The following is a 9,570-nucleotide window of genomic DNA, read 5'->3' on the forward strand; positions in this document are numbered from 1 at the left end:
TTTAGTGCTTTCAAAGGAATGCTGGACGGACGATCTTTTCGACTTAGAAGATGGAATGAATGTATCGAAAATAAAGCAGAAATTTGGCAGAGTTAGTACATATTCACTTTTCCTCACAACGTATCAAAAATGTCAGAAAGAATCAGATATAAAACGAACAAGCGTTGATTATCAACTGGGTATACTGAAGAACGAAGCGCATATGTATACGTTGAAAGAAATTATCACAACCAGAAAGCTGTCTAAAAAATACGTGATAGGAAAGCTATAGCGATTCCCTCTCAGTCAATGCAACGGAAGGGCTGCTGACACGCCATGCCCTAGTGATGAATCTAGGAGGCTTCCGTTACCTCACGTGTTAATTATCGTCGCGGTGGAAAAGAATGCGCTTGTTCTTGCAATAACGCGTTTCCCCTTCTTGCATCAAAATGTCGACTGAGCAAGAAAGTTGTCGTTTGCTTTCGGTCCTTCGTAACTCTTTTCAAGATTACAATTGCAAGTTCGCAGTGATCGCGCCTGCGTTTGATAAGGTTTACAATGTTTTGTGCGTGTTTTCATGTCCCATAAGTTGTTTATTAACACAGCTCCCGGCCTGTCTAATGTGCGTGGCGCCGCCTGAGAAGCGGACAAGATAAACCACCCCAACCGGGAGCGACACTTTTCATCTATTCCGAGGAGTAAATAGAGATAGGTGTCGCTCCTGGCAAGTATCTTTTTCTTCCCAAGAGGGGCGGATTGATATATTTCCTCCCGTATGTCTCTAGGTAGCTTTCTAGTTGTGACGATAATCTTTCAATACCTGTATATATGTTTCGTTCTGCAATAAACACAGATGACAATCGGCGCTTGCTCGGGTTACACCTTTGTATTTCATGATTTGTTTGGTGCACTGCGAGGAATAAAAGTGTATTGAGATGCCGAACACCCGAAGCAGCCCGAGAAATACGATACGCATCTTGATCAAATTTATGTTTCCGGCATACTACGACGGTCAGACAGAGCTAACGATGTGTTAGCTTTGTCGGAACGCTTTCCACTTGTCTCTCTTCAATGTAGAGCGTCGATTCTCAACAGAGGAAACAGTCATGCGGAAGCTTGGAAGGCTAGAAGCATGTTGGCTACGCGGCTGTCCAAACGTGTCGAACTCCATTGACGCCCTTCTGCTTGGAAGAAGCTGTATAGTTCGTAACTGGCGTATAAACTTAGTTAAGTTAGTTTACACGTAACCATGTGCAGCAACAGTGATAATTCCGCTCATCGGCATAGAAATGATTAAAGGGAACATATGCGAGGTGCTCATAAAAATATGTGTCGACGTTTAAGTCACTACCAGGGTGGAATGCAATAGCGTCAGAAGCAATGTTGCGGATATAGGTTTCTCTCAAAGCAGCCCGGCTTATGATGATCTATTTTTCACTTTGGTTTATCATTTTTACAGCTTACAGGTGGTATGAGTTAAGCCTAATACCACCGCTCTCAGCACCCGCAAACGTCGCCGCGGTCTTAAGGACGTCACACACCTCTCCGACCAATCAGCTTTCAGCGATTAAGACACGTGGCCTGGTTACCTGACCGCTGAGCGTTGAGGGTTGATGACGTCACGTGGTCACGTGACCTCTCTCGACCCCCAGGGCCCTTCGTTGAGAATTCGATGGTTCTGGTGCGATAAACGCTGGAATAATATTGCATTAAAAATAATGGCGATGGAAAATCAAGGACACAGGCCAAGTGTTTCCCTAGATCGTTCTGCACTTCAGCGAAACTAGCGAAGGAAATGCTTTGTGTGAGTTTCCTTATGACATGATGTGCACGACATGAACGTGGTGTGATCTGGCGCAGCAAAACGCCTCATGCTTTTTTCTATGTTCAAAGCCGAGAGCCCGCAATTTTTAGTTAAAATGAGTAACTTTTCACTTGGGCTTTTTTTTTTTTTTTTTTTAAGCAAAGGTCATTTCCTCCGAAAGATTTTTCTCGAAAGGCATGTTTTACATGCACATATTTTTGGCATATAGGTACATTAAATGCTTTGAGGAGAAGAATCGAGTTCAGAGATTTTCTAACGTCAGCAAAGACGGACTGGGAGCAGCTGTTTGCTTAATTAGTTAAAAGAACAAGCAGGAGTCACGCACATAAAAACATCACAAAGCTATATGGCATTGCCAACGGTTTGGTAAGCAGTCAGAAACCATAAGAGGCGCCAAAACATAGCTAAAAAAAAAAAGACAACTTTCAAAGGGTGACGACAGAAACTCCTATAGACCTTTGTATCGGGTGAGGAGGTTGTCTAAACGCCTCCTCTCTGGACTGTTGCAAACCGATTCTGCTGCCGCCTCCACCGTGTTGACGTCAGGCGCGCACAAAAGCCCAGCGAGCAATATGGTGACGCATAGGAGGCATTCGTTGCAAAGATCTATATGAGCTGGTGAGGGCTGATGTCTTTTTGACTATATTACTTGTTGAAACTCTCTACCGGGCAAATAGGTCCTCAGAGGTCCCACTGACCTAATAAGGCTATCCAGGATGTTTACGCATGCAAAAGGCATGCGAAAAAAAAAAAAAAAAAACTCAGAACATTTAGTCCCTACAGCATCCTTCTTTTTTTGCGAAATGGAAAGCAATTTAATGATCTTATATTCATCAGGTGGTTTCTTGCTAAAATGAGTTCTATCAACGACAGAGAAGTGATCAATTAGCGTGAGTTGAGAGCTATAGGTACTTAGCAGAAATAATTTTGCCCTTCTGCTGCATGAAAATTTCACGTTTTCGAACCGAATGTCACCGCGCTTTGTTTTCCGACTTTGCCAGCACAGCTGCCAAGCCTTCCTTTCAAATAAATACATATAAACACATACACGCGCACATACATACGTACAAAAAGGCACACTCACACTCTCGCACACGCACACACGCACGCACAAGATACATACATACATACATAAATACATACATACATACATACATACATACATACATACATACATACATACATACATACATACATACATACATACATACATACATACATACATACATACATACATACATACATACATACATACATACATACATACATACATACATACATACATACATACATACATACATACATACATACAAAATACATACATACACTCGTACAAATTTAACACACATATACACACACGCGCGCACATACACACACACACACGCACATACACATACACGTACATACATGCGTACATACATACACACGCACACTCGTACAAACACACACATATATACACATACACACACGCACCACACACACGCGTGCGCACGATCACACACATACACACACACACTAACATACTCACATTCCCAGGTGTAGCATGTTATATATAAGACTGGTCGATACACAAACACACACACACTCACATTCCCAGGTGGAGCGTCATTATACTCCATTTTATGGGTGGCCACGTAGTAGCTGAGAAATTATTTGCAATGCAGTAGCTATGACCACATGACCTGGCCGCCATTTTGAATCTTATAGCGACGGAGAAACGAACAAGAAACCGGCAAACGTAAGTAATACAATATCAGCGTGGGCTAGCAATGAAAATTCAAGGAGCTAGCGGACTAAGCCGCTACGAGTATACTGCGCTGTCCGTTCCCCAAAACCTCCAGCTTCTTGACCTTCAAAGCACCGCCGCGATGACGAAGTGGCTAAGATGCCCGACCATTGTACTGGACAACCTTGTTCAAACCCGACCGCAGGTGGTTGCGTTCCGATGAAGGCGAAGCTTAGAGGCGCCCGTGTGCTGTGCGATGTCAGTGCATGTTAAAGATTAACCAGGTGGTCAAAATTACAACGTGGGCCTCCACTACGGCACCTATTTCAGTATTTACATTTTCACTCCCACCTTACCCCCTTCCCTTACGGAGTGGTCCAGGTGTCCACGGAAAAATGGGAAAAAGTCTTTCCTTTCCTGTAACCCAATTATTATTATAATGATTGACCTTCAGAAAGGGGGTGACCTTCACTTGATTAAGTGTAGGTGTCCACCATTCCGTGGTGTCAACCCAAAAGTACACTGCGCCTTAGTTTCCCCTAAACCTGACTTCAGATACGGCGCGTTTCCCTTCCTGTGAACCAATTATTATTATTATTATTATTATTATTATTATTATTATCCATTCGACCACCTGGGGATCTTTAACGTGCACTGATATCGCACGCCTCTTCGTTTCGATGGAGACGGAACGAAGAGGCGGCTGCTGTGCGATGCCAGTGCCGTTTTTGTGGCTGTAGGAAGGAAAAGAAAAGGCACGGCCCTGGTACAGGCTCTGTAGCTGAGCCACCTCCGCTGCCTGATCTGATCTGATTGTTATAGGAAGGGAAAGGCGCGGTAACTGTCTCACTTGTTTTCTGTGGACACCTCAACCGCGCCGTACGGGAAGGGAGGAAGGTGGGAGTAAAAGTGGAAAGAGAGAAAGAGGAGCCGTAGTGGAGGGCTTCGGAGTAATTTCGACCACCTGGGGATCTTTAACGTGCGCTGACATCGCACAGCACACGGACGCCTCTTCGTTTCGCCTCCATCGAAACGCAGCCGCCGAGGTCGGATAGTAGAGAAAGAAAAAGAAGAGGGAGAGAAAGACGCGCGCCGCAACAGCCGTCATCCACAACCTAAGCGGTGGCGGGTGCAATGACGGCCTACAATGAATAATAATAATAATAATAATAATAATAATAATAATAATAATAATAATAATAATAATAATAATAATAATAATAATAATAATAATAATAATAATAATAATTGTTTCACAGGAAGGGAAAGGCGCAGTATCTGTCACAATTGCTCTGTGGACGCCTGAACCGCGCCGTAAGGGAAGGGAGGAAGGTGGGAGTGAAAGTGGAAAGAGAGAGAGAGAAAGGGGAGCCGTAGTGGAGGGCTACGGAGTAATTTCGACCACCTGGGGATCTTTAACGTGCGCTGACATCGCACACCACACGGACGCCACTTCGTTTCGCCTCCATCGAAACGCAGCCGCCGTGGTCGGGTTCGAACCCGGCAACTCCACAGTCTTATCACTGCACCACCCCGGCGGGGCAAACCAGATAAAAATTTGGTGGCAAGCTCGCTCGCCTTGGTTGTTGCCTTGGCCTTGCGGGGTATATCTGAATAAAGGACGAGGGATGGATTTATGGCCCACTGTAGGAAGGGGCGGTCCCTTAAAAGGGGAAAGCCCTATACTATACTCCTTAGTAATGAAACACGGCGACAGCGGTGTCCAGACAAACAATGGTCCCCAGAAATCGGCATAACGACATCGTGACAGTAACAACGTGGTTGCAATGGTCGTATATATAGTCCTGTAAATTGCATAGGTCCTATATAAATATACACTTGACTATACTACTAATCGACCTTGACCCCAACATTCAATATACCTTAAACAGCCTCTGATTCCATTTTAGTCCATATCCTAACCCACTTCAAGGCATTTTTTTAATCCGTCTGAGGTTTTCTCATTCACATCATGTAAGCAGTCTGAAGTGCCCTGCGTAAAGAGTTTTGTCAAAAATAATGGAGTTCATCATATAAGAAAATTCTAGCTGCGGCGACGAAGCTACACGTGTATAGAGGTGATGGGTTCAATCTCGTCGGATTTGACATTTATCGCCTCGGCATTGATGCTAACCGGTTTGACCGTAGCCATCCTCAAAGCAGATTAAAAGCTTACTCCTGTACAACGCCTCTTCCCATCGTGATGTAGAATAATAAACTAGTATATACACATGGTGACGTAAATAACGCCTACCGGTTGCTAGTAAAAAATAAATAAATGAAAATATATGGGCTAAACACACAAGTTATTCAACAATAACTCACATGAACTGAAATAAAATCAAGAAACACTGAATCATGCTAACAACTATCTTTCGTTATCTGGATCGGCATTCATTGTAGCCTGTTATATGGTTCAAAAGTTTATCATTATCTAAAATTTATGTTGGCAGCAGCATTCAATGCAACAAGTGAATGTTGTATGCTTCGACCGCCTTACGAAATAGACGTAAGCACGGCGGTACTTCGCTAATCCTGAATGTTATTTTAAGCTTCGGGTGTGACTCTGCTCAAATGCCGTTTCAACGCCATCCGTGACGGATAATATTTCGAAAGAACCGAGGCGAGAACCACTATTTCTCCTGCTCAGGTCAAAGCTCTGGACTGCTAATATATGCTGTCCGACTTTTCCAAGTCAAATTTCTGACTTGCTAAGAAGCCAGGAACTTTGAATTCAGCGAATGAGCCTGAACTTTACGCTCGAAGCAAGGGAAAGCGAAAAGACCGCACCGAGAAAATGCTTTTAGTGTAAAAAACACGAATACAGCATTTTGGAGTACAGCGGGCTTTCTCTTAATTGAGGCAGCAAAAGACTTTCAACGAGGCGCTCACTTATTCTCCTGGCACGCTTCGTTAGACGCTATCTTTCACGGTATCCTCCGCCCCACAAGTTGTTAAACAGGGAGCAGTCGGTGTCTTGGCGGCAGATACAAACAGATTCTTATCCATGCCTGTCTTTATACAGCAAGATACATTCGACCGTTTAAAGGGACACGTGTTCCTGGTGTGGACAGAAACCGACACTTTATCACATTGCATGGGCCTACCAGAAAATAGATGCAGTGCATATAGTTCATAACGCCACGCCGGAGCAGTGGGAGGCTGCGCTGTCCAGTTTAGAATCAAAAGACCAGTTTTGGCTGGTTGAACGGGCCAGCCGGGCAGCAAAGGCCGCGGGAGTCCTGGAATGAGGACCCAACCACGGGAGCTCTACATTATTATTTTTCTTTTTTGCATCATATAAAGTTTTTTTTCTCTCTCTCTCTCTCTCTCCACAGCAGACCTTAAAACCAACACAGATTATGCAAACCCTATAAAATTTGGTCAAGCAAATGAGTTCCGGACAACTATTCCAGTACCTGGCAGCGCCCGCTCGGAGCAGGCGACAGACCGTGCCGGGAGGAATGCATTCTTGACCTCACGGCTTTGCGATACGATGTGCTCCTAGCACGCCATCCCTCTCTTTCATTATTATTATTTTTTTTTAAATTTACAATGAGGAGATCGGCGAGCCAGTGCAGTCAAAACATAATACGGAGCAGGCTTCGGCGTTTGATGAATAACTTTATTTACATCCATCAAGGAATCTTCCTCCCCTTTCAGCAGGCTGGAATCCCTTGGGATTCAGCGTTGTCCAGGGCCAGATGAATGATTTTCATTTGGACGTCTTTTTTCTGGCTGATCATTAAAGCCTACTTTTTTTTTTTTTTTTTTTTTTTTTTTTTTTACGCGTTTCATAGGAAGCAAATGACGCTGTTTTGGTAGAGCGCACCAGCGGCGGTTGTTATATATGCGAAAATTCAAGTTCTTGTTGATCCGGTGAAACATACACAAATTGAAGCATGGTAAAAAACGAAACAACGTTATTCACCGGCGTTTCGACCAAAGACTAGTATTCGTCAAGAGGGGCTGATGCAGAAGAGACAAGGACATTTATACGTGCACGTGTGATCTCAAACGAACCTATGATTGACTGGTCCCGATAAAACATACATAAAAGATATATACACATGACACGTGTACATGATAAATCACTGGATGATAGAGAGGTTCGGTATTGGGAGAAAGTGACTGCAATCAAATCATACAAAAGAATTCGTCGCATCTATGAGAAAGAGCAATGTACATCAACAAAAAATGAGGGCGTGTAAACCTATAGACACCACAGCATGCTGATATGAAATGCTACTTATGTTAAGACAAGCAAGATAGTTTTCCAACATTTTCATTAAGACCAGAAGAAAAAGAAATAAACTTGTGGTTAATATGACTGCGAATCTCACGTTCGTGATGTGTCTTGAAACCCAATTCGAGGAAAGTTGATAGAAATTTTTCAGAAGGATGCTTGGTTAACATGCTTACATATGGGAAGGTTGAGGGCATCATAATGAGCTTCGTGGTTGTTAAAGCGTTATCTGAATAATGTTTCTGTTTGGCCGATGTATTGGATTTTTCACTTTGAGCAATCTAGCTAATTGTATATGACGCTGTCAATACCGTAAGTATATCAACCTCGGATTTTGATAGTGAAGTTGGATGCACTGCTCGCGGCCATTAAGTATGTTGTCATCTGCGCGAAAGCTCTGCAGCACGATTTATTGCATCCATTCTGTACATTAGGGCTAATTTTGGATGAAGTGAGAATATCTGAAAGGTTTCTGCCACGGCGGTGAAAAAGCACGGCGCGTTTTATGAAAAATGTTCTTCACCCGGTTGCTTTGTGTGAGAATGTTGTGATACTTCTGCAGAACGCCTGCGATGTTTGGGACTGATGTCGAGTGCGTTTTAGTACCAGATTTACCTGTGACTTACTAGCTGTATTTTTTTTTTTTTTTCTGAGGAGCGCCTCGCGGTCAAGATGGCCGGCGCTTCCTATTGTGGCATCAGTAAGTTTTGCTTGATATTTTTGTTTAATCAGGGCATAGCGGATGTCAGCACAGTTTCGGTCAAACTGACGCAGTTGTCAGAGCAAATTAATTTAAAATGAGCGACTTGCTTATAAGGAATACTTGTCTTCCAGCGCTTAAGATGGCTGCTATCGAAATTTAGACATTGAGGCCGCCCATGAGTTTCCAGGAAAGTTGGACATTTTCAGTTTTCCTTCGTCTGTTGTAAATGGAAGAAGGAAAATTTAACATCAAATTGGCTGGTTAGTCCCAATTGGGATTTCGAATATCCATGAACAAGACGGTGCCAAATCAGTTTTTGAAACGGAGGAAAACTCATTTTCTAAATATCTGCAGTGCGAGAAAATCCGATGTTTTTTCCGTACGAAACCGGAAGTGAACGCAAGGCACGTGCGGGATGCTCGGTGCAGTGGTGACATCCGGTGGTGACGTGCTACAGCGACAATGGCGCCAAATTCGAACTGCCCGCTCTGCTGGGACGCGTCATGCCCTAATTAAGGCGAAAACCTTTAATTGCTCTGTCGTTCGCAGAAGGGGTCATACTTTGCGACCACTCTAGGTCACCCAAGATGACGGCCACCATAGGTCAATGTGGGCCACCCTGTGCCCACGCCCCCCAAAGGGGAACATATCAAGATGCAGGCCTTAATACGCTTTCGTTACTAGGGAGGCGGTAGTTGGCAGCTGACATGACCGATATACTGGACGTAGGGCTTCCTGACATTACATTTGGCAGGCGCTGCTAACTCGGGCCTCTCCTTTCATATGGGAGGCATGATATCACAATCAGCCTGCCAAGACCCTTGCATTCACGTTATCCCTAGGCCACGCAGGCGCATTCATAAGGCTCAGTTAAAGTGAGGCTTTATATGTTGGTTGGTAGCTTACGCTATCGTATACCGATCCAGGCATCCGTACGGCGCCTTTAATTTAGCGCTTCCTCGAACGCCGCACCACACAGCCTAGCAACGCAACGCAGTAAAACCAGGAATAAGCGAAGTTTCAAACAAAGGCTTTCGCCTTATCGCATTTTAGTGGTCCAAAGTGCCACACAAATTTTCTTTTTTTTTTTC

The sequence above is a fragment of the Amblyomma maculatum genome, chromosome 6 (genome assembly GCF_055883805.1).
Source record: "Amblyomma maculatum isolate TAMU_Amacu chromosome 6, ASM5588380v1, whole genome shotgun sequence".
NCBI classification, from domain to species: domain Eukaryota; kingdom Metazoa; phylum Arthropoda; class Arachnida; order Ixodida; family Ixodidae; genus Amblyomma; species Amblyomma maculatum.